This window comes from Eptesicus fuscus, chromosome 7, assembly GCF_027574615.1.
Source record: "Eptesicus fuscus isolate TK198812 chromosome 7, DD_ASM_mEF_20220401, whole genome shotgun sequence".
Taxonomy (NCBI): Eukaryota; Metazoa; Chordata; class Mammalia; order Chiroptera; family Vespertilionidae; genus Eptesicus; species Eptesicus fuscus.
This window is the reverse complement of record NC_072479.1, coordinates 22,914,060-22,941,883: the sequence shown is the minus strand read 5'-3', so window position 1 is coordinate 22,941,883 and position 27,824 is coordinate 22,914,060. Positions and strand designations below refer to the sequence as shown.

General features: G+C 37.5%; 1 pseudogene; it reads right to left on the bottom strand.

The window, feature by feature from the left end:
* Positions 1 to 6,387: 6,387 nt before the first annotated feature.
* LOC103288132 (glycolipid transfer protein-like) overlaps positions 6,388 to 27,824 on the bottom strand; it is a 49,177-nt pseudogene continuing 27,740 nt past the window's right edge.

Genomic DNA, 27,824 nt, shown 5'->3' with positions numbered 1-27,824 from the left:
GTAGAGTAAAATGGACATGATGCATTGTTTTCAAGTTCTTTTGCTTCGAAATAATCTGTATTTTTGTAACCAGTTTTTACCGACAGAGCCACAGAATGGCAGTGTGGTTTAAAATTGCCTATGAAGCACAATGTGTTCATGAAAATATGTTATTGAAATGCTCTTTCTTTGGTATTATTTCCAGTTTCTTCAAATAGCAGACGTGTCACCGAGGTAAGAGGGTTGGTTTACTCTTTCATACTATTAGTGGCAAGTAATGCATTCACATCAAGATATCTTTCTTGCTGCTCCTACACCATGTCTGGGATTCATGCCACCTCACCTTCTAACCAGCCCTTGGATCCCAGCCTTTGATTCAGTCCTTGTCCATTTGGGTACAGGGAAGACAGTGTGGTGTGGGGGGAGGTGTTGACCTTTGCAGTTTGTATTAGTTTCCTATCACTGCTGTAACAGATTATCACAAGCTGAGTGGCTTGAAACAACACAAATGTATTCTCTTATAGTTCCGGACATGAGAAATCTGAAATGGCCCCTCTGGTCTAGAACGAAGATATAGATAGGGCTGCATTCCTTTCTGGAAATTCTAGAGTAGAATCTGTTTTCTTGACTTGCCAGCCTCTATAGACTTCCTGCATTTTTTGGATTATAGCCTCCTTCCATCTTCAAAGGCAGTGATAGCTGACATAATCTTCCTCACAGCACCTCACCCTGATTATACTGCCCCTTCTGCCTCTTATTTATCAAGGACCCTTTGGATTACATTGGGATCGCATGGATCATTCAGGATACTTTCCCTCTTTTAAAGTCGGCCAATTAGCAACCTTAATTCCATCTGCTACCTTAATTTCCCTTTGTAATGTAATCAAACATATTCACAGGTTCCAGACATTAGGACATGGACATTTTGGGCGTGTGGGGGGAGCATTCTTCTACATACCACAGAGTCTGACTTAGATTTGCATTCTTACTTCTCTGACGAACATCACATTATCTATTGAAGACAGTTTCCTGAATAGAAAAATCAGAACATGTGTACGATACAGTAGTGATAACTATCATTTATTAAAATTATGTTCCTGCTATTGTACTCAACTAGAAGGGATCAAATGATTTTAAGTTTATAAGCATGGAGGAGTGTTTCCTTATTCTTTCCATTTCCTTCTATTTTTAACCCAGAGCTGTGTGTAGCAGCACTCATTGGTAAGTGGGTTTTCCCTCAGTAGACCTCAATTTTTTTTGAGTGGTATGTCTTATTGTCTAAAGAGAAGATGGGAGTGCATCATTACCAAACCCATTTAGCCATTCACCTAAGCTATATCTTTCAATCTAGGCTTTATTGGCAATAAGGCTGGTATATTTATCCTATTGTTTTTATCTCCTACTCACAGGATGAGTTTTATTTCTGATCCCTAAAAATGCAATATCCATTCTATACATAAATTCTGGATCTACTCACACCTCCAACCAGGACTCAAACACAGATCTGAAACCAAATGCCTTATTATTAGTTGTTCATCATTTTTGCCTAGATGCTACAATTGGTTTAAGTTTTAAATAATTTTATGAGCCAATATCTCACTGGTAATAAATGCCCCATAACTGTGAATTCTCTTTTCCTGCTATATGAATAGAGGGAAAATAAAGTAAACTAGACCAGTGGTGGGCAAACCGCGGCTCGCGAGCCACATGCGGCTCTTTGGCCCCTTGAGTGTGGCTCTTCCACAAAATACCACGTGCGGACGCGCACGTACAGTGCAATTGAAACTTCATGGCCCATGCGCAGAAGTCGATTTTCGGCCTGGGTGAGTGTATTTTGAGGAAGTGGCGTTAGAACATTCAAGGGGCCAAAGAGCAGCATGTGGCTCACAAGCCGCGGTTTGCCGACCACTGAACTAGACACTTTAACATGTTATATGAATCAATGTTCCATGTGTAGGACAAATAATATTCAAGCTAATGGTTAGTTTGTTCAGTAATTTATTGGTCCTTTTATTCATACATTCAATTATTTTATTTTTTTTTACTTTGTAGAGAAAAATATAAGGTAAAATAGGTAAGACTGAATTTGTTTTGCACATGGCAATCTGTTTTTAAATAAATATAGAGCCCTGGCCAGTGTTTCTAAATGGTTAGCGCACCAGCCCATGGACCTAAGGGTTGCCAGTTTGATTCCTGGCCAAGGGCACATACCTCAGTTGCAGGTTTGAACCCTAGCCTCATCGGGGTGCATGTGTGAAACAACCAATCAATGTGTCTCACATTGATATCTCTCTCAATCTCTCTCTCTCTCTCTCTCTCTCAACTTGCACTCCCTTCTACTCTCTCTGAGTATCAATGGAAAAAATATCCTCAGGCCAAAACCAGTTTGGCTCAGTGGATGGAGCGTCGACCTGCGGACTGGGGGGTCCCAGGTTCGATTCCGGTCAAGGGCATGTACCTTGGTTGCGGGCACATCCCCAGTGGGGGGTATGCAGGAGGCAGCTGATCGATGTTTCTCTCTCATCGATATTTCTAACTCTCTATCCCTCTCTCTTCCTCTCTGTAAAAAATCAATAAAATATATTTTTTTTAAAAAGAAAAAATATCCTCAGGTGAGGATTTAAAAAAAAAAGAATATAGAAAAATAGAATCCAACTCTCCGGGCTAATATTTTTCTTTTTTAATCCTAATATAGAATAATATAAACAAAGAAGATGAACAGCCTGGACCTTATAATAAATAATACCAGTTTAGCTTTGTAGCCATAATTTTATTTTCATGACCCCAGCATGAATTCATCCTTATGTCTCCTTACAATAACATATTTTGGCATAACTCTAACAGACAGTGTCTGAATATTACTATACCCCCATAACAATAAGTAGGCAATGTTAAGACAAAAGTTGCTCAATTTTTAAAAATATATCTGAAGATAACATACTCTTCAGTATTATTAGGCTTTCCGGGAGAAGCTAACTATCCACAGTTACTAACCAACTACTGACAGAGTTTCTCTGTTACAGCTGGTGATACATTTTTCAGATCGGTAGATGTTCTCAGGACATCAAATGCAGGATGAGATCAGCCTGCCCCTACGGGATTAGTCTGCATAGCTATTGGAGATTTTGAGGAAAAACAGTGACAGATGTTATATCAGTCAGTTTTGTTGTTGGGAAGATTTATATAGACAATGCACTACCACATAGCTAATGTAAAAACCAGGATCTCCACATGTCAAAATAGACACTGTTGGTTTAAGTATAAATATCTGCCATATCATCTTATGCTGTGATAGTAAAGTAGAATGTGGAAATTTTACTCTTTGGAAAAATAATTTGGAAAGCCAGTCCTGTTTTGAATTTTTTCAACTACAAATTTTTGAGCCATTTTATACATAGGCATCTTTGATATTTTTTTGAGGGTGTGATGATTTGCAATGTGGGATCACATAATAATTGAGAGACAGTTCTGGTATCAAAAAATCAGGGCTTGAGTCCATTGGAATAGCATGATTGTGGGGATATAATTGAACTTCTCTAATATTTATCTGTATAGTATACATATCAGCCTTAGACAAATATTATGATAATATTTTGCACACAGTAATGCTTACTAGCTATTATTACTTTACATTAGGTTAAGGTATGAGAAGAAATAGCACATTCAAAGTATAGAAATGAAAAGATTTATTTTTTATTAATCCTCACCTGAGGATACTTTTTCCATTGATTTCTTAGAGGGAGTGGAAGGAAGGGAGGGAGGTGAAGTGAGAGAGAGAGAGAAATATCAATGAGAGAGACACATTGATTGGTTGTCTCTGTCAAGTGCCCTAACCTGAGCCAGGGATCAAACCCAAAATGCAGGTATGCATCCTTGACCGGGAATCGAACCTGCAACTCTTTAGTTCAAGGGCTGATGCTCTAACCAATGAGCACACTGGCCAGGTTGAAATGAAAATATTTTCATGAAAAGGCTATACAAAAGTGTGATCAGCTTAAATAAAACAAAACAAACAAATAAACAAAAACTAGCAGCAATAGTTTATCACTAGAGACCTGGTGCACGAAATCGTGCATGGGTATGGTCCCTAGGCTTAGCCTGTGATCAAGACCATCTTCCCTGGCTGCTGGCAGCCAGCCTTGCCCCCCCGCTGCCACCCACATGGGTTCCCAGTTTGCCATTGGGTGATGGGAGCCTGATGGCTTCGGGGGAGGGACCAAGAGGCCAGCCATTCCTGCCTGCTTGTGGCCCCACCCCTACCACAGGATACCCTCTGTGTGTGGGGTAACCAGTGGGGCAGGGGCCTTGGCCTGGCACCTCCCACATCCCCCACCACCCACCCCAGGTTCCCTTTCACCATCTGACAATTGGAGCCTTTGGGCAGGGGGGGGAGGGACCAAGAGGTCAGCTCTTAGGCTGCTTCCAATCCCGCCCCACACTGCCACCCACCCTGGTTCCCTGTTCACCATCCAGCGATCGGAGCCTGCCGGCGATGGGGGAGGAACAGAGAGGTGGTCAGTGCACCTCATAGTGACTGGTTGAACTGTCATTCTGGTCGTTCTGCCATTATGCCGCTGGGTTTTTATTATATAGGATAAAACACTTGTCAGTAGTTGCCCTCTATGTCAGTAACTTTAGTGTAGGAACCCACTCATTGTGAAATACTTTTGGTACTTTTAAATCTTTTTAATCACAAAAGTATTTCAGGGGGGATATGATACTGGCATAACATGTAACTTAACAGAAAACAGGTTTTCATAATGTCTCTATTGCTGTAGAAGCAGCTAGATAGAAGTTAAAGTAGAAGACTGGGGTACATTGCTGACTCCACTACTCACAAGCTCAGAGAGCTCACTTCACCTCCCTGGGTGGCCATGCTTTCATCTGGGACATTAGGATATTAATATTTTCCCTGCTCTAGAGATAAAAATCACATAATAATATGACACTGTTTATGCAAATTATAATTTATTTGGGAAACTCATTCTTTTTTTTCTCTCTCTTTCTCTCTCTTTCTTTTTCTGGCAACAGAAACTCTGCTGTCCTCTAACCCAGGAAAGGCCTGGGGATTTGGTCATGCATTATATGTTGACTAGCTTTCAGACTTTGAAGAAGACACATAACACTACGTGGATAATAGATATTATTAAAGACATATTATTTTTATTTGTTTTTTTCTGTTAATCTTCACCTGAGGGTATTAATTTCATTGCTTTTTATAGAGAGTGGAAAAAAAGGGTGGGAGAGAAAGAGAGAGAGAGGGAGAGAGAGGAAGAGAGAGAGAGAGAGATCAATATGAGAGAGGCACATCGATTGGTTGTCTCCAGCAAACAGGACTGGGGATTGAACCTGCAACCCAGGTACATGCCCTTGATGGGATCAAATCCAAGAACCTCAGTGCATGGGCTGGCACTCCAACCACTTAGCAACACGGGCCAGGACATCATAATAATAAAAGGCTAAGAGACATTATGACCAAAATGACCAAATGACCAGTTGCCATGAGGTGCATGGAGTACCTCTCAGCCCCTCCCCTGCAGCCCACAGGTTCCAAACACAGCAAGGCTGGCGGCCGGCGGCCAGGCAGGGGCGGGGGGCGGGGGGAGTAGAAGTGGCAAGGTAGTAGGCAGGTGGGCAGGGTGCGAGCATGGCAGAGCGCAGGAGGCAGATGTAGCTGATAGCGTGGCTGCAAGCACAGCTGCAAGCACTGTGGTGGGCGGGTGAGTGGGGCTGTGAGCCTGGCTGCAAGCACAGCTGCGAGAGTGGCGGGCATGTGGGGTGGGCAGGGCTGTGAGCATGGTGGGGCAGTGGGCGGGTGGGCGGGGTGCAAGTGTAGCAGAGTGATGGTTGGGTGGGCAGGGCAGCGGGTGCGGCTGTGAGCATGGCTGTGAGCACCGTGACAGGTGAGTGGGGAGGGTTGCGAGCATGGTGGGGCGGTGGGTGGGTGGGTGTGGCTGTGAGCCTGGCTTTGAACACAGCTGCAAGTGTGGCGGGCAGGTGGGCAGGGCGCAAGTGCAGCGGCATGATGGGCAGGTGGGCGGGGCACACGCATGTGGGCGGGGCCTCGCGGTATTACGCGCTGGGCCTCTAGTAAAGATATATTCTTTTTAAAGCATAATGAATACAATATATTTAATTTTGTGCCTTTTATTCTTAACTTTAATTGTACAATGTTATTTAACTAAAATTATATTTTAATAGTATTTTTTGAGTGTTGGTTGGTTTTACAATTCCTCGTGAAGTTAATAAAGAATAATATTGCTTTGATAAAATGATTGATAATGATTAATGCAGTTATGCTGTTAGTATAAGTTAAAAAATGTTTACCCTCTTTATAAGGAAGAATGATATAGTACACCAGATGGAAACTCACTTACTCCTGAGGGGTAAGGAATGCAAATAAAATTGCTAGGTAATAATATGGTCCAGCTGCACTTTGGGGTTTGGGGGAGGCTCCAGTTGTGATGTGACATCGGAAAGATTTTTCACAACATATTTCTCCAGCTGAAGTTTGTCATGTCCAGATACAGGACCTGCCAAATTACAAAAATCTAGCCAGATGCTAAATTTTGCAAAAGAGATTTGTACAGGTTAAGATTTAAGGAAAAAAATAAAAGCAGTCCAACAACTCAAAGAAATATTGTTCGCTGAATTTGTAAAATAAGCAGATTCTACTCTGCTCTAAGAGTCTATCTTTTAAAGTTTTATTACGGTATAATTTAAATATAACACTGTGTAAATTTAAGGTTTACATGTGATCATTAGGTACACATATGTATGGTGAAATGATTACCACAATAAGATTAGTTAACACTTTAATTTTGTGTGCATGTGTTTGTGTGTGTGTGCAATGAGAACATTAAAGAACTACACTCTTAGCAACTTTCAAGTATATAATAAAGTACTGTTAATTATAGTAACCATGCTGTACATTAGACCCCCAGAGCTTATTTATCTTATAACTGGAAGTTGGTACCCATTGACCAATATCTTCTCATTTCTCCCACCCTTACTAATGGCAACCACCATTCTGCTAAGAGGTTATATTTATTTCTTTATATAAAATGAATCAAAAAACACTGATAGAGGGTGTTTGCATGTATGAGTGTGTTTGTGTGTGCATGTGTATTACCATGTGTATATGTGTGTGTTTTTAAAATCTGAACAATTATTGGGAAAACAAAAAGCATTCAGGAACTACACATTCACATTTTCACCATAGTTAAAAAGACCTCATGCTTGCTGGCTCTGAATCACTGACTTTTCTCTATCACTGGCTCAGTTAGTTGGTGTAGTGAAGAATGTTATGAAGTACTAGAGGTCCAGTGTATGAAATTCGTGCATGGGTAGGGTCCCTAGGCCTGGCTGGAGATCAGGGCCAATCTGTGTGGTGACCAGTGGGGCAATCAAGGGGCCCCTGCTGGCACCCACCTTGGCCGGCCTGGTGCCGCCCGCATACCGGCCCCATCCACCACCACTGCCGCTGGTTGCCTCCCTCTGTGGGGAGACCAGTGTAGCTATTGTGCAGAAAGTACAGGGAGTGTCTACTATTATTAACATTTTGCATTAATGTAGTGCATTTGTTACAATTGAAGGACCAATATTGATACAGGAACTAAAGTCCATAGTATGCATTAGGGTTCACCCTTTATGTTTTACAGCTCTGATATGTACATAATGTTATGTATTCATCATTACAGTATCATACAGAATAATTTCAATAACCCTAAAAGTGCCCTGTGTTCCACGACTCATCCCTTTTTCCTCCTCCCATTGACCTGAATTAAAATCATGTACAGTAGATCCTCGGGTTACATTGGAGATCCGTTCCTATGGCACAAAGTAACGCGATTTTTGCCACTAGTCAGAACCCGCCTACATAAGTACGTACGTCACTCACATGGACCACATACACAGCAGTAATGAAGTGAAACAGTAAAAAAAAAATTAGGAGATCCAAGATGGATGCAGATGGAATGGCAGGCTTCAAGATAGTGTGAGAGTGAGAGAACAAAAGGAGAGTATATGGACGTGTGGGGAGGGACAGTATTTGTGAGTGAGGGACAGCTATATTCCAAGGGACTATTGGGGACTGGTGGACCGGGCCCCTAACCAGGCAGCCTCTACTACAGCTGAAATCTCTTCCAGAGCTGTGACATCTTGAAGGGAAGATGGCTGTGATCAGGATACTAACTGTGATCGGAAGCCCAGCATTACCTTCAAATGGGGAGATCTTGGATACCTCCCAGGATCCTACAACCACAATGCCCAGGGACCAGATAACTTAGCTGTGAATCCACGAACACTGGAACTCCAACATCCCCAACCACAGGCACCTGGGAGGTCTTTTCAGGGGGAGACAAAGCAGCGTGAATTTGCAGACAGGCCCTGTGCCTTCTCATAGAGCTGAAGGATTAGCTGAATCAAAGAGCAACCACCTGGAACTGGTGAATTAAACACAGCTGGAAATCCATGGACAGAAAAGTCGGATATTGCCTAGATAAAGTCAACGCAGGAGAGAGAGAGCTACATAACCAGAAACCCTGAGAGGAAAGATCATGAGAAGACAAAGAAACAGCCCGCATATGAAAGAAAAGGAGGAATCACCAGAAAAAGAATGGAGGCAAGCAATATGACAGAGAAAGAATTCAGAGCAATGGTCATAAGGTTGCTGAAAAGGATGGAAGACAAATTCAACAATATGTGTAAGAACCAAGAGGAAATGAAGAACCAAGAAGATATGAAAAATGACATAACTGCAATAAAGAACTCAATAGAAAGCATCAACAGTAGACTAGAAGAAGCGAAGAACCACATCAGTGAGCTAGAAGACAAGGTAGAAAAAAATACCCAAGCAGAGCAACATCTAGAATAAAAAGCTTAAAAAACAGGAGGAGAGCCTAAGGGAACTTTGGGACAACATGAAACGAAACAACATCTGCATAATAAGGGTACCAGAAGAAAAGGAAACTGAGCAAGGAATAGAAAACCTGTTTGAAGAAATAATGACAGAAAACTTCCCTGATATCAGGAAGAAAAAAAACTCACACAAATCCAAGAAGCTCACAGAGTTCCAAACAAAGATGAACCCCAAAAGATTGACACCAAGACACATTATAATTAAATTGGCAAATACCAATGACAAAGTAAGAATCTTAAAGTCTGCCAGAGAGAGACAGAAAGTTACCTACAAAGGATCTCCCATCAGACTATCAACTGATTTCTCAACAGAAACACATCAGGCCAGAAGGGAATGGAATTAAATATAGAAAGTCATGCAAAGCAAGGTTCTGAATCCAAGAATACTGTACAAGGCTATCAATAAAAATTGAGGGTGAAATCAGGAGCTTCACAGACAAAAAAGGACTAAGGAAGTTTATTACCACCAGACCAGCAATGCAATAAATGCTAAAGGGACTGCTGTAAAAAGAAGAAATAGGAAAGGAAGAAGGAACACAGGCATAAAGAATAAAAATGGTGACAAACAAGTACCTATCAATAATAACTTTAAATATAAATGGATTAAATGTCCCAATCAAAAGACATACGGTAGCTGAGTGGAAAAGAAAACATGACCCATATATCTGCTGTCTATAGGAAACCCACCTTAGAACAAAGGACTCACACAGATTGATAGTGAAGGCATGGAAAAAGGTTTTTTAGGCAAATGGAAATGAGAAAAAAACTGGGGTCGCAATTCCTATATCTGACAAATTAGAACTCAAAGTGAAGGCCATAACAAGAGATAAGGAAGGCCACATCATAATACTAAAGGGAGCAATTCGACAAGAAGATATAACTCTGGTAAACATATATGCACCCAGTACAGGAGCACCCAAATACATAAAAAAACTTCTGGAGGATATCAAGGGAGAGATTGACAGCAATACAGTCATAGTAGGGGACTTTAATACCCCACTAACACCACTGGACAAATCCTCTAAACAAAAAATCAGCAAAGAAACATCAATCCTAAATGACTCACTAGATTAGATGGAATTAATTGACATCTTCAGCACATTCCACCCAAAGCCACAGAATATACATTCTTCTCAAGTGCACATGGGTCATTTTCAAAGATAGACCACATATTGGGGCATAGGCAAAGTCTCTTCAAATTCAAGAAGATAGAAATCATATCAAACATCTTCTCAGATGACAATGGCATAAAACTGGAAATCAACTACAATAAAAAAAAATCAAACACCCGGAGGCTAAATAGCATGCTATTAAATAATGATTAGGTTACCAAAGAGATCAAAGAAGAAATAAAAAACATCATGGCAATAAATGATAATGAAAACACAACAATCCAAAATCTATGGGACACAGTGAAAGCAGTCTTGAGAAGGAAGTTCATAGAACTGCAGGCCTATCTTAAAAAACAAGGAAAGATGGTAATAAATTATCTAACCCTACAACTCAAAGAGTTAGAAAGAGAGCAATAAGAAAAGCCCAGCATAAGCAGAAGGAAGGAAATAATAAAGATCAGAGTGGAGATACATGACATAGAGATTAAAAAAAAAAAAACAAAAGATCAACAGAACCAAGAGCTGGTTCTTTGAAAGGATAAACAAGATTGATGAACCTCTAGCCAAGCTCACTAAGAAGCAGAGAGAGGACCCGAATAAACAAAATCAGAAATGAAAGAGGCAAAGTAACAACCAATCCCACAGAAATATGAAAAAATACTATGAACAACTCTATTCCAACAAAATAGACAACCTAGATAAAATGGAAATATTCTTAGAAAAATACAAGCTCCCAAAACTCAATCAAGAAGAATAAAAAAACCTGAATAGGCCAATAACTACTGAAGAAATTGAAGCAGTGATCAAAAATCTCCCAGCAAACAAAAACCCTGGTCCAGGCAGCTTTACAGGGGAGTTCTACCAAGCATTCAAAGAAGAACTAAAACCTATCCTCCTCAGACTATTCCAAAAAATTCAAGAGGAAGGCACGCTTCCAAGCTCTTTATATGAAGCCAGCATTACCCTAAACCCAAAACCAGATGAAGACACCACAAAAAAAGAGAACTACAGGCCAATATCCTTGATGAACATAGATGTTAAAATCCTCAACAAAATTCTAGCAAATCGGATTCAGCATTACATTAGAAAGATCATACACTATGACCAAGAGGGATTTATTCTGGGGATACAAAGATGGTATAATATCCACAAATAAATAAACGTGATACATCACATAAACAAACTGAGAGATAAAAATCACATAATTATATCAATCGATGCAGAAAAAGCATTTGAAAAAATCCAACACCCTTTCTTGATGATAAAAACTCTCATCAAAGTGGGAATAGAGGGATCATACCTCAACATAATAAAAACCTTATATGACAAACCTACAGGCAACATCATATTCAATGGGCAAAAACTAAACTCATTTTCCCTATGAATGGGAAAAAGACAGGGATGCCCACTCTCACCACTACTGTTTTATATAGTACTGGAAGTGCCAGACATAGCAATCAGACAAGATGAAGAAATAAAAGGCATCCAAACTGGAAAAGAAGAAGTAAAACTGTCCTTGTTTGCAGATGACATGATACTATACATAGAAAACCCCAAAGACTCCATCAAAAACTACTGGACCTAAAACTAAATAAATTTGGCAATGTAGCAGGATACAAAATTAACACCCAGAAATCTATGGCCTTTTTATACACTAACTAGAGGCCCGATGCATGAAATTCGTGCAAGAGTAGGCCTTCCTTCCCCAGGCTGCCAGCACTGGCTTCCCTCTGGCACCAGGGACCTGGGCTTCCCTCGCAGCCCTGGCTTCGTCCTGATAGTTGTCTGGAAGGATGTCCAGTCTAATTAGCATATTACGCTTTTATTGTTATAGATAATGAACTCACAGAAAGAGAAGTGAAAAAAACAATCCCATTTACCATTGCACCAAAAAAGTTAAGATACCTAGGAATAAACTTAACTAAGGACGTAAAAGACCTGTACTCAGAAAACTACAGGACATTGAAAAAAGAGATAGAGGAAGACATAAACAAATGGAAGAACATACCATGTTTATGGATTGGCAGAATCAACATCATTAAAATGTCCATACTACTGAAAGCAATCTACAGATTCAATTCAATCCCCATATAATACCAACGACATATTTCAAAGATTTAGAACAAACTCTCAAAAATTCATCTGGAATAAAAGAAGACCCTGAATAGCCACAGCAATCCTGAGAAAGAAGAACAAAGTTGGAGGGGTCACAATACCAGATATCAAGCTATATTACCAAGCCACTGTTCTCAAAACTGACTGGTACTAGCACAAGAACAGACATATAGACCAATGGAACAGAACAGAAAACCAAGAAATGGACCCAAGCCATTATGCTCAATTAATATTTGACAAAAGAGGCAAGAGCATACAATGGAGTCAAGACAGTCTCTTCAATAAATGATGCTGGGAAATTTGGTCAGATACATGCAAAAAAATGAAACTAGATCACCAACTTACACCAAACACAAAAACAAACTCAAAATGGCTAAAGGACTTAAATGTAAGACCATAAACCATAAAAATCTTACAAGACTCCATATGCAGCAAAATAGCAGACATATGCCGTAGCAATATCTTTACAGACACAGCTCCTAGACACAGCTCCAAAATTTACAGAGAACTCATACAACTTAACAAAAGAAAGATAAATGATCCAATCAAAAAATGGGCAAAGAATCTAAATAGACACTTTTTGAAAGAGGACATACAGAAGTCCCAGAGACATATGAAAACATGCTCAAACTCACTAATCATCCAAGAAATGCAAATCAAAACAACAGTGAGATACCATCTCACACCTGTCAGAATGGCTATCATCAACAAATCAACAAACAACAAGTGCTGGCGAGGATGTGGAGAAAAAGGAACCCTCCTGCATTGCTGGTGGGAATGCAGACTGGTGCAGCCACTGTGGAGAACAGTATGGAGTTTCCTCAAAAAGTTAAATATGGAACTCCCATTTGACCCAGTAATCCCACTTCTAGGATATATCCCAAGAAACCAGAAACACCCATCAGAAAGGATATATGCACCCCTATCTTCATAGCAGGACAATTTACAATAGCTAAGATTTGGAAACAGCCTAAGTGCCCATCAGCAGATGAGTGGATTAGAAAACTATGCTACATCTACACAATGGAATACTATGCCACTATAAAAAAAAGAAGGAACTTTTATCATTTGCAACAACATGGATGGAACTGGAGAGCATTATGCTAAGCGAAATAAGCCAGTCGGAGAAAGATAAATATCACATGATCTCACTGATATGTGGGATATAATGATCATCATAATTTGATGAACAAGAATAGATCCAGAGACAAATGGTAGGGGAGGGGGGGCGAATAGAGAGCAACCAAAGGACTTGTATGCATGCATATTAGCATAGCCAATGAACACAAGCACTGAGGCAGTGGGGCCTTGCCTGGGGTGGGAATGGCTGGTGGGGGGGTCAATTGGGAAAAAAAACAGACAAATGTAAAACTTTAGACAGTTTAAAAAAAAGAAAATAATAATTTAAAAGAAAGATAACAATTCCTGACCTTTACTTGTGGTACATAAATAATAAAAAACATAAAGCACATATGTACATATGTCAAAATGACAGAACTTATTTTTTTATATAAATAAATGGGAGATGGCGACGTAACCATGAAACGACATACGTCGAGTCCTACGTAATCCCAGGACTATTGTGCAGAAAGTACTGGGAGTGCCTACTATTATTAACATCTTGCATTAATGAAGTGCATTTGTTACAATTGAAGGACCAATATTGATACAGGAACTAAAGTCCATAGTATGCATTAGGGTTCACCCTTTATGTTTTACAGCTCTGATATGTACATAATGTTATGTATTCATCATTACAGTCTCATACAGAATAATTTCAATAACCCTCAAAGTGCCCTGTGTTCCATCTACTCATCCCTTTTTCCTTCACATTGACCTGAATTAAAATCATGCACTCGTCCCTGAAGGCCAGGAGCAATGGTTGTGTCTATTGGCTTAGGTCAGGTTGGCCATACCTAGAGCTGGGTTTGGGGTTATCTTCACCCCAGTACATGAACTTCACAGAGAAGAAGGAACCTAGAATGAAATTAGAGTTATTGTTACCAATAAAAGTAGGAATGAATGTGGCAAATACAAGACTAAGCACCCTCCCTTTTCAAAGGCACAAAACTGGATCAGAAAATATTTTGTGACATTTGCTATGATAGCCTCTATGAAAGAGCATGACTTCCCCATGTCTACCTCTCTGAAAGGAAACTCAAATTACATGTATGGGAGCTAGCTTCCAACATGTGCATTGCAAGTTGCCTACATGGTTTGAATTTCAGTATGAGCTTCATGAGAATAGGGTCCTGGTTTATTTGTTTATGGGTGAATTCCCACGTTGTAGAGCAGTACCTGACACATGGTTACATACAATAAACATTTGTTTAATTAATTCAATTAATTAATATTTCTGGTGTTTGTAGTTTTCCAATGGAGAGATCACTAATGCAGAATATTTCCTTATTAAAATATTCCTTCCTAAACTTTTTAAATTGATACCGTATAAAAATTCACATTTGTTCTGTCTAGATTATTCTTAAGGTGTCCCAAATTCCTTTGCTAATGACTAATTTACATGGCATTAGAAAAAAAGGAGCAAATAAAGACCATCTGTTCCAAAGAACTTGTTTAAATCATGTGAGCAGCTGCCTCATGAGGTGACAAATAAAGACATGAGACATGGTGAAGTAAGGGCTTTAGACTTTATGCTGGGGGACAACAGGGTTAACCCACTCCAGGCCATTCTCAGCAGAGCAACCTAAGTGAGGTTTTAAAATCTGTTTCACAACATAGAACTTCTCTATACAAACCCATGCAATAGCTCTGCATTTTCACTGGGGAAAAAAAAAAAAGTTGAAATTTGTAAAAGGCCTATGAGACCTTCAGAAATAACCCCACCCCTCCACTACCACCAGCACCATAACTTCTCTGACTTACCTCGTGATACTCGCTGCCTCCCCCACTCCCTTCCCACCATTATTACTTTCTTGCTGTTGCACAGATAAGCCATGCATCTCCTGCCATAGGGCCTTTGCACTATGAATTCCTTTTGCCTAAAACATTTTCCTCACAGTTTATACCTCTGCTGACAGTAACCTCTCTCCAAGGCTAATATGGCCATGCTATGAAGTGCTCTATCCTACTCCTCCCTTTCACCCTGACACTAGCTCCCCCTCACCATACTCTAAATGTATTATTCCCATACCGTTTATACTACAGAATGCATTTTTCTCATTATTGCTCATTTCCTACCTCTTCCACTGGAATATAAACTCTATGAACATAGTGATTATAATTTTACTCACTGGTTTATTCTGGGGCATACAACAAGATTTGGCCCATAATATAGATTTAATAGATATTTATGAAATAAATGATTAAATGAGCTTACACCGTATTAACCATTTATTCAAGTTCAGGTTATTTCCTATAGAACAGTAAGACAAAAGGGCAAATTGAGTGTCTGCCTTTAGTTTCAAACATGCTGATTATTATTTATCGAGGCCTCTTCTATGTTGGTAAACTTTCTTACCAAATACAATAGGTTTGGAGCATATTTAATACCCCAATACTTTTCCTACATTTTAATGAAATCCCACTCTCAAGTGGAACTAAATAATGATAACAGGCATAAGAGTGACTAGTTTACAGCCAATTTGAGGTTTCTGAACATTTGCAAAAGGTCCAAGTAAATAAAAAATGTTTTGAGCAGAAACTCAAATATATGTTATATTGCTTTATTGTGTGGCCCATTCTGGTTGAATCTTGAGTTTTTCTAGCAGGACACTGCTAGGTGTGAGGATTGTATGTTTGGCCATAGAATAGAGCATATATTTAACTGAAAAAGAGACATTCCTAAAATATTATAATCCTTTAAACTCTTTTTAAAGCAATCGCCGAAAAATAATCTCTACTTCAGTGGAATCTTAATTTAACAGACGCTAATACCTGTATACAAGAGATAACCTCGAACATTATGTTAAGTGAAATAAGCCAGTCAATGAAAGAAAAATACCACATGATCTCACTCATTTATGGGTAATAAAGAACATTATAAACTTGAACAAAAAATAGATACAGAGACAGTAAAGCATCAAACAGACTGTCAAATTCAGGGGGAAAGTTAGGGAGAGGTGGGGGAGATGAGATCAATCAAAGGACTTGTATATGCATATAAGCATAACCAACGGATGCAAAACTCTGGGGCGTGAGGGCATATATGGCAGTGGGGTGGGGGGTGACAATGGTAAGATATGTACACATATAATACCTTAATAAAAAAAATGGAAAAAAAAAGAGATAACCTCTTTGGTGCTTTTGTTCTCCTTATTAAAATATTCCTTCCTAAACTTTTTAAATTGATACCATAATATCCCTTAACTTGGAAAATAGCTGTTTTCATGGATGGTGATTGACTAAGTCCATTCAGGTCATAGCAGCCCTAATCTCTGGAACCCCTAATTTCATTCATGTGGGCTCCACCCTCATGACCTAATTACTTGCCAAAGGCCTCACCATCTAATATCATCACCTTGTGGGTTAGAATTCCAGCCCATAAATTTTAAGGGAACACAAACATTAAATCTACAGCAGTGGTTATTTGGCTTTGTTTTGTCCTATGGAGTTTCATTCCTGGAAGACATTAGTTTTTGTTTGTTTGTTTGTTTTCTTTCCTTTTTCAGAATTCTTACTTTATTTGTATCTGTTTACCAAATGTTGAGAAAGAATAAATGGCTGAAATATCAAATGTTGTACCTTTAACCTTTTGCACTCGGATGTCGAGTGTGACTCGACACGGTTAGCATTAGAATAAAGGAATCGAGAAAAAAAGCAAGCGAGTGCAAAGGGTTAAACTGTTTCGATAGCTTGATTTTTGTTGGAATGGGCCACATATTTTCCTTGTGTCAGGCTTCAGATAGCCTCCTGTCTTCCTTGTGATAGCCTACAATTCTCAGAAATTGTTCACTTTAGTTCGTCCATGCTTTGCTTTTCAAACTTGGAAATTTTTAATTATCTTATGATAGTCCTCTATTTAATTATTTTCCTCTTTAATCAACCAGAAAATTGGTGTTCTTCATGTAATTTATTATTTTTTTTACTTAATCATTTCAATACACATTTTTCAGCTCCTAATGTGAGCAAGGCACTCTTCTAGAGAAAGGGAAGACAGTTATGAACAATATGGACTAGTTCTCCATCCTCATAGAACTTATCAGATGTGGCCTTTTTTACTCAATAAACCATGCCTCCCTCTCTCCCACTCTTGTGAAGTCCTTCTCCTTAAATCTGGGGTTATTCTGTGACCTACTTTGACCAATACAATGCAGAGGAAGTCATGCTATGCAACTGTTGGCCCAAGGTTAAGAAGGCTGGGAGATTCTGTTACTGTACCCTGGGAAAGGTACTTACAGGCTCTGACTACCCTGGAACCATCATGCCACAGGAACGACATGCCAGCTACATGAAGAGACCATGTGAGTGAGGACATTTTGGATATGGATATTCAGTTAGTGTCCCCCAAATAAGCATCCCTAGATGGTGTCATCTTGAGCAGAGGTAAAGCCCAATTAGCCTGGCCCAAATTACAGGATCATTATCAAGTAAACAAAGTAATTCATGTTTTAAACCAATAAGTATTGGGGCAGATTGTCAGATGGGGTAGATAACCAAGGAATAAGATTTTTGTTCAGATAGATTGATTAGAAAAATGTCAAAACTCACCAAACATCAGTATCCCAACTGACCTACAATGTATTTACAGATTTGGAGAAAAAAAATGTGTTTAACAGTAATCATATAGGTGATAACCATGAATAAAAATATCATCCAGCCCTGGCTGGTGTTCTAAGTGGTTAGAGCACCAGCTGGTGCACTGAAAGGTCGAAGATTCAAGTTCTGGTCAAGGGCATGTACCTGGATTGCAGGTTTCCTCCCTGCCCCTGGTCAGGATGCATGTGGGAGGCAACCAGGCAATGTGTTTCTCTCACATCCATGTTTCTCTCTCTCTCTCTCTCTCTCTCTCTCTCTCTCTCTCTCTCTCTCTCTCTCTCTCTCTCTCTCTTCTCTTTCTCCTACTCTCTCTCTCTTTCTTTATCTCTATTCCTCTCTTTCTACTCTCTCTCTCTCTGAAAAGCATTGAAAAAATATCCTTAGGTGAGGATTAACAAAAAAATATATCCACTTCAATAATACTTTATTTAGTTGGTTAGTTATACATTTATTTATATATATATATATATACTAGTATATAAATTTTTCATTCTTCAATATTTATTTTAATGGTAATTGAGCCTTTAGTTAAGTCCCGTGCACCAGGCACATGGAATACATTAGTGAATAAAACTAATCTATTTCACAAAAACTGTGAAAGATAAAATTTGTAATGTTAAGTCCCAATGCTTGAGGAATTTTTTACACAATACATAATTAAATCAAGAGCTCACTTCAGACCATTCTCTCCTTTACCCAAATTCACATTCCTGTTAGTCTCAAGACCCACAGATAACCTGGTTTCTTCAAAAAACATAGATTCTGAAATAAGATAGACTTTATTTCTGATTACAGATTCATAATTTCCTAACCATGAATAAGTGTCTTTGAGTAAGTCAGTTGACAGTTTTGAGTTATCTCTTTCCGCATCTTAAGCAATTGGGCTGATTACATTTATTTAATATGGATGTTGTGTGGATCATAATGATAAGCTCCTCTGGCATTTCTGCTCATATCACATGTTCCTTTAGAAGAAAGTCTCTAACTACTAAATTTATCATGGAATTGGGGAGTGCGGAACAAGAGTGAATATGAAGACACACGTGATTAATTACTATGGAGACCCAGGCATGGCATGATGGTAGCTCTGAGAGGGAGGAATAAATATTGAGAAAGTAAAAGTGACAGAAATTCTTCATGATGGTATTCACTGATATACTTTCAAAACTTTTATTGTCCTTTTAATGAAGTTCCACATCTTTAGGCTAAATATATTTACTTCCTCTAAACATTGCTCATATATGATTTTTAGTCTTTCATATATAAGTGTTATATATGAGTCTGTCTAAATCATTTTAAATTAAGTTACCTAGAACTGGAAAAAATAGTCCAAACATTTACTAACCAGTACAGAGTTAGAATGGTGCCTCCCTTGTTTTAACTACAGTACTTCTCTTAATGAAGTTTAAAATGAATTATCTCATGGTGATTACATTATTCCCTTATCTGACATTGAATTTACTGTTATCCAAAAAGCTGCTAAGCTATGGTCTCCTAATTTTTTTGCCAGTGAATTCTGTTGATGCACATGTGTGAAAGTATTGTATTTAGCCTTGGTAAATCTCACCTTTTGAAACCACATCTCCTCAGTTTATCACTATCTTTTTGTAAACAGATTTGTCCAGAGGCATATTTGTTCTCTTCCTCACAGCTTAGCATAATTTCAATTTACTTAATTTTACCAAAATTCTGACTTACTGCATGTAAGCCTTTATCCCTGTGTAGTGGGGAGATATAAATAGCTATAATATAATCAGTACCAAAATGTATTTGAATATATCTGAAAATCACCCCAATAAGCAGAAGCCAAATAAGTAGATATGCATGATATATATTTGTTATAGTTATATTTCTTCCATAGCATACATTGTTAGGAATTCATTAATTCACTCATAAAATTTTTTGTGCTATATACTTTGCTAGAAGCTTGGGATATAGCAATGAACAAGACAGACTAGGTCTTGGCATTGGAGTTAATGACAAGCAAACAATGGCCACCCGTGACATGGGATCAATTCTATTTCACTGACTTAATCTTGGCATGAATTCATTATGTGAAATCGTTTTTAATTGCAAGAATAATTGCTACCTCATCATACTATAATGAATTTAAGAACATTTTCTTCTACTACTGAGATGGAACTATTTACCTTAAAATTTTAGGCTGTTTTTGCAATGTTATCAGACTATTTCATAATGTTTTACTTTTATAGCACATCTATGATACTATCAGGTTTTTTTCATTGATTTCACATATGTAAAATATATATAATCAAGATAAATCTAGCTTGTGCCTCTGCTTTGGCACATCAGCATTTTTTTAAGGGTTGACATCATTATAATGGATTGCTATGATTAGAATGACTAGTCTATTGCAAGTTGTGTTTTCTTTTTTGAATTGGTTGTAATTTTGCCTTTGTGGTGTAGGTAGATTACACCCAAGTGCCTATTTAGAAAGAGAAAGGTCACTGAAGACGCAGGGTACATTCAGTGGACTACACTAACCAACATACAGTACAGCCTCATGTTTAAAACAATATTGCAAAGAGACCTTAAATATATTTGCTTATACAGTATATGCTTCATGTTGTGAGTTACAGAGAAGCTAGAGGTTTCCCCAGGGTAGATAAAAGATTTGGACCCAGATTCCTGCTTTTCATCCAGGGGTGTTTCTACTTCACTACATTTAATGATTACACTAAGAATGTTTAAGCTGGGGCAGATGCAGATAAAACAAGAGTGGCTGTGTGCTGGTCATGAGTCACAGGTTCATGGGGTTCATTATGCTATCCTCTACTTTAATCCTTGTTTGAAAATACCTATATAAGAATTCTAAAGATAAGTAGAAAGAGCTCATCTCTTGTTCAGTATAATTTATAATGTAGAGTTAACCATGTATTACAGTTTTTGAAGAAAATAAGTACAGATTGCAAAATATTTGCCAATTTAAAACATCTACTCATAATAATTCTAACAAAAAGAAACCAGAAGCTATTCTAGGAGGGAAAGGCATGCTGTAGAGTCATCATTTAAACATTGGAAGAAAGTTGTTTGGTTTTGTGCTGATTGAATTTCACTACTGTTGATAAAGTATTATTTCTATGAAGTCCAAAATGTGAACATTTGTGACATCTTACATACCATATGTCATTTTATATTCAACTTAGTGAAATAGTAATCCAACAGAATTCCACTAATTTAGAACCTGCATTAACATCTTGTCCAGTTATCTAGTTAAGAGTAGAATGAAAACAAATAGATTGAAGATTGATAGAGAAGATATAGTTATTGAAAAATAAATTATAGGATATGTGATTTCTGCAGATTTGTGTACAACCTCTTAGAAAATTTACAAGAACATATTTCAAGTTAGAGGGTTTTTTTTGTTTTTTTTTTAAGATACAGAAGGATACTACATCTATAGATCTAAAGGAAGATTGGGCTATTTAGTTACACAAAATGCACTCAGGCCACAAAGTTATGTTAATGAAGTTCAGAAAGTTGCTAAAACAAAAAATAAACAGAAAATAGAGGCTTCTTTGTACATTTTAAGTAACTAGAAAATTTAATAAACATAGCTAATCATTGCCAGTGGATTTTAGGGTCATTCAAAATGAGCTTCAGGATAGTATACTGTGGAATAAAGTGCATTACTCAAACAAATGCAAAATTGATAACAGTTCTTAGTGTTAATAATCTTCACCAAAATTTTCTCCTGGTTTATCTGATGTTACAGCAGATAATGAAGGCATGGGACATTTTTAAAAATGACTCCAAAGACAGTGGATTGCTAAACTCTTTGTCCCCAGAATCAGAAGTATTCTTGTGGTTTAAAACAACAGCAATTCATATTATTTTAATTACTCGTTTTTAAGAGCACGTTGTGTTACAAAACTTGTGGCTGTAACTTTGAAAATTTCTTTTTTCCAGAGTTTACAAAATGAGAAAAAATATTATAAGAAGCCACTGAACTTTACTGACTTGGACTTTCCAGATTTCTTCAGAACCACAAACTGCCAGCCTTCTGAATGTCATCTGAAATGATCCAAAGGTTGCTCACCCAGTACAATCCCCAAATTCCCAGTTTGAGCAAACACAGCTATTTGAGGAGGATCCAAACCCCAAACAGCCTGCCTGAGCTTTTTTGAACATGGAATTGCCTAGAATTAAAACTAATTATTTCAGAGACCCCAGACCAGGTTACTGTTCTTTCACTCATTGAGCTCTGCAACATACCAGAGAACTATTGTATTCATTCATTCATTCATTCATTCATTCATTCATCAGGTACTAATTGGAACACATCAAGGCTCCTGTCTGAGATTTATATTTAGGGGGTGTGACAGACAACAAGTATGTGAACAAATAAACAAGCAAGACAATTTCACTAGCAATTTATGAAAATTTAATCTCAGATCCCTTCTTATCAGTTATGTGAACTTGGTAACGATTCTTGACATTTTTGGTATCATTTTTAAAGATGTCAAAGAAGCAACAGTTCTTCTAGGCTTTAGGTGAAAATTAAATTAGATTATGCAACAAAGCGCTTGGGAAATAATGATGTGTTTCACTTGTATAATATACTAGTATATGCTAGAATGTCTGTCGTACTGTTTATAATGTGGAAAAAGGGAAATAACCCAATTCCCTCGGAAGAAAGTGGAATGGATAAATGATATATATTATAGTCATGTGGTGCAAGGCTTCCCTGCTGTTAAAATGCACAAGGGAGATTTTAAAAAAGACCTTAAAATATAATTTGAATGAAAAATGTAGCAGAAAATATATGGTATAATGCTATTAACAATAGAACATTCATAAACATATATGTGCAGCACATTTTTTAACAGGACAAGAAACATACATATCAAATTCATGATGATGAATGTATCCTGAGGGAAGAAAAGAATAGTATAACCAAAAAGAGGATAGGGAAATTTATGGAGCACTGCCCCTTTTATCTGTATATACTATTTACTTTATTTTTAAAATAAAGCAAAAGATAAATTGAATTAAAAGTAGTAAGAGGAGATTTTCTGAGGGAGATAATAGCCATTGCATGGATAATTGAGATACCAAAGGAATCAGTGGTCTTGTGAAAGGAAAATTCTTTGTACATTTGTGGCCATCCTTCCTGCATGGCAGTTGCTTTAAATTTGACAGATCATTTTCCCTGACTTAACAAGGTTTTGTGGAATGAATGTGCCATTGCCTTTCAGTTAACTCCTATTTTTGAAATAAAACATACTTGGGATAATCAAGTAGATTTTCTCAATATTTCATTTTATTTTATATTTTTTTTATTTTTTGTTTTGTTTCTACATTGTTTTCAGCCAGGGACTTCATCATATCTGGGATACAACACAAAATTCCTGACTGCTGTTGTTGAGTTCAATTTAAAAAGTCAGAGTGTTCCAGTGCATTTTAACAGAATAGTTGACACAGTTTTTCCCTGCCCTACACAATACAAAGACTTGATTGACTTGTACAGACTCCAAGTGGTCATTCTTCAAGGGTACTTTACATTACTAAATACACACATTTGTCCAACGTTGCCAACCTACATTCTTTCCAGCTCCAATGGCTTTTAACATTCACTGAGTGCTTACAGCCCATGCATAGAGTCACTAAATGAGGTTGTTAAATTTCCATTTTCCACCTCACATAAATAGTTACTCCAGCAGATGTGGACTGGGATGGATGTTCCCCCAAACCAAAGCTATTTGGCAAAGCTTTGTCTTTCTTACATAAGCAGGAGGGAGGGCTGTGGTGGCTACCATCTTCACTCACCGTATTCACTGCATGACAACCAGAATATGCTTAAAACAGGAGCTGCTGTTGTGGTAGCTGTTTAAAGGTCTAATGAAGTGAAGCAAAGCAATATTAGTTTTATTGCAATAACTTTTCCTTGCTGGGTTCTTATCAGGATCCAGTGGAACCTATTTTTGTTTTCTTTGGGGACATAATGCTTGTGAGATTTTTGGTACATCTCCCAAGATTTGAGAAAAATAAGAATAACATGAAAGGACATTCATTTAATAAAGCAAGTTTATAAGAATCCAACCAAGAGGGGTGAAAAAAACTCTAATAGTCTCTGTTATCTTCCAACGTCCAGATGAAGGCTTCAGATCCCTGACCCTGTGGAATTCTTTGCAATAGTGAAGGGCCATTTAAAAACTTTTAGGTTTATTTGCTCACATCATTTTTTCATCTTGCCTCATTGTGTCATATTGTGCATGCCATGTCAGAATCCTGAAGTTAAACTATTACAACACTGAGGAAGGTGGCAGAGACTTCCAGGACCCCAGCAACACTTTAGCCTTTGAAATAGATGAGTTAATTATTGAAAAATAAACAAGACTCTCTCAAATCCTAGAACTTTTGAATGAAGTACTTCTATTGAATATTCATTTCTATCTGTCCCCATATGTTGTTAACGTGTGATATGCCTTCTCTATCAGAACAAACTATTTTTGCTTTTCTGTCCCTGTAATTCCCATGTGCCATTAAACCTCATGGACTTTCTTTCCTCTTCATATTTGTGTCAGTAATCCTGATACAAGAGAAGGTTCCAAACTAATTTCCTCCTAGAAAACTCTCCTAATTCTGTCTCACTTCAATCAATTCTATGTTTTACTCTCCCCTAACTCTTTATATGAACAGGTTCCACCACATTACCTGGTATTTCTTCATCTCACCCTTACCAACTGCTCTGTATCTTGACAAAAGCATGTTTGCTTTCACCCCTCATACCTTCACTGTCACCATCAACTTGATACCAATACCATGTCTTTTTCTTTTGTGTCTTGCCTTTTCAATCACAATTATGAACACTGACAGTGTGTAGGAGAGTCAACAGAAGATAATATTGGTTATAACTATTAAGGACTCACAATCCTAAGAACTAATCAAGGAAACAAAATATAAGATTTATTTTAATATAATGACAAATATTTAAAAATTTTATAACAATTATAGAAGAGAAATGAAATGTTGCCAAACAAACTGCCTCACAAATATTTTTGGAGGGTCCTCAGGGGAGGGAGAATTACTTCTAGATGGTGATCAAGACGTAGTATATTAAGAAAGTAGACACATTTTAATTCACTCATTTAACTCATTTTTAAGTAGCTAATAGTCACCAGTATTGTGGTAGATGCTGAGCTGAATACAATCTTACTAGGTGAACAGAAAGACATGATGAACAGATGAATGAGCAGGTACAAGGCTGCTTGAGCAATAGTAATAGAGTCAGAAGAGTGTTCATTTTTCCATGAACATAGTCAGCAAGCAGTTATACCATTTCTATGTACTTGGTATTGTGTTAAGTTCTGGGAATGCAGAAATGACACAGAATAACACCATCCTTTTCCAAAAATTCATAATTTAGTAAGAGAGACAAGTAAATAATTATGAAATAATTATAAAAAAATATGATACTTGGTGGAGCAGAGGCATATAAGCCATGTGCCCAGGACTAAGAGATACTAAAAAAATAACACACAGCTCCTGACCTTAGTGAGAAACAGACAAATAGTATAATTTATATGATAAACATTGAGACTAAGAATAAACATAAGGGTGCTTTGTATTTGGGATATTTGCAAATATATGAAAAAAAAAAACCACAAACTCGATTATAGGTGAAAGAGAGTGTGGCTGGAGACTGAGTTTTTAAAAAGTGGGGTCCAGGTTAATGAGGCTTTGTATAATATCCTCGGGAATCTGAAATTTAGACTATACCCAGTAGTAAACTTTGAATAAGTTCAACTGGTCAGAAGGGTGATTAAATGGCTAACTTCAATGGTTAGCTTTCCTCTTGAAGTTATTCAAATGAAGGATGTGACAGAAGTCCAGGACTCAGAAGATTAACTTAAAAATGAGGCTAAACTGTAATGGAGGGTACCACAAATACCGCAATAAGCGGGGGGAAGGGGGTGTTGGTAAAAGCAAAGCTTGCTAAATAAGTAATTCTTTCCTGGTTACTTGCCTGAGAGGAGAAAAACATGCAACTTGGAAGATTTCACTTGAGTGTCTTAGTCCAAATTCCACTGGGAGGAGCAGTGACACAGGAAGCAGGCAAGGCTCTGGGCCACACCACATGGGCCACTGCTGTCTGTAAATGTGTTCATCCTGTCAAAGAGGAAATTGGTTGGCTTGAAGTGAATATGAATGGGCCTGAGGACCATTTAGTCAGAGTTAAGCAACATTTCTCTTTGGGGAAATTTGCCTGTTATTATAACCTGATAAAAAGTAAACTTATGCACACAATGGCTCATAGCTTCACAACAGGAAGTTCTGCTCAACGTTCCAGCAAGTTCTGCTCTACTTTTTCAGTACTTCGATTATAGAAAATGTTCAGCAATAATTGAGAGTTGGGAAATCTGCATTCTGAAGTTCCCTCCTCTTATGACTTTCTGTGAAAATATTGGCATCTTAAACTCTGTGCTTCCTTTCTTCATCTGAAAACTTATCTCCATACCCCTTTCAGTTTTAATGTTTTATGAACCTTCTTTTTTTAATTTTAAATATTGATTGAGAGATTGATTTAAGAGAGAGAGAGAGTCATTGATTTGTTGTTTCACTCATCTCTGCCTTAACTGTTTGATTCTTGTATGTGCCCTGACCAGGGTTCGAACACACAATCTTGGCAATGCTCTAATCAACTGAGCTACCTGGCCAGGGCTAACTATCTTAAAATAATATATCATAACCATTGCATTTGAGAAATTGAGTAATACAGAATGCTTTTAACATCTCCTTTGAGTTCTTATGTTATCACCTTGACTTCACTCAAATTAGCCAGTCTTTTTTATTATTAGACTCCTAACCTTTATCTCTGACTGCTTTACTATTGTTTCTTTAGATTTGCTTCATTTTTTAATACTCATGTCCCTTCATCACTGACAAACTTATTTAGTAAGAGTTAATATTATTCTGCCTTTAGTCCCAAATTATTCCTTTCTTATTGTCTTAGTGAAGTTGTGTCATGTTAAGTAGGGGGTCCCTAATTTCTATTTGATCAAGCAAAAGTACCAATCAAATTATTCCATCTGTAAATTGAATGAATTAGCCAGTTAGGCTACATGTTTTATGCAGTTAATCCTATAATCTATGTTACACACACACACAGAGACACATCTGAAACATGGGTACTCAGTTTTATTTACCTATTGCAATATTAAATGCTTGAGGTAGAGACCATACTTAATTTAATTATATTAAAATAACATTGAAATAATATATATCCACATTTCTTATAGATTAAATATGGGGCAATGGCGATACCATACCTTGTTACATGATTAGTGCTCTATTGTTAAAGTTATTGAACTAGCTAAGGTTTTAATTGTTTTGTGTAAACATGAGTAAATGGGATTACCTTTCTCAAGGGAAAATATATACCCAAAGAAATAAAAACTCATCCAACTTACACCATATTTTTATAAGAATAAAATAATTTTAAGGGAATATCTGATGAATACACAATGAATAAGATGAAAACATCAAATTTAGCATTTAAATACAAATATTATAGCACGAAAGAGCTACATAAAATTTCAATTATAATATCCCTTTGAAGAAACACCATTTGGTTTTATTGTCATTCTAGTCAAATAAGTGTTTAGGGTGGGAAATAAATATTAAAATTTTGTACCCAAAATAGACTTTTTCACAAATGTTGTACCCAAAATAGACTTTTTCACAAATGGGTCACTGGAACTCTTGACATGTCAGCAAGTATACCCAACTACAGATTTAATCTAGTTTATCTGTCTCTCTTTTGTGTTTTGAAATAAGAGGTTGTCATTGACCCTGTGATAAGTATACATTATCGGGGTTTGGTTTATCCCAAATAGCATATGTTAAACTATGCTAAGTAGAGGTTTAAACTTGAAAATAATGTTGAAATGCTACTTTGGTTATAGACATGTGGGGGAAAAAGAGAAGAATTTTCCTTTTTACTGCCAGTGGAGTCCACAT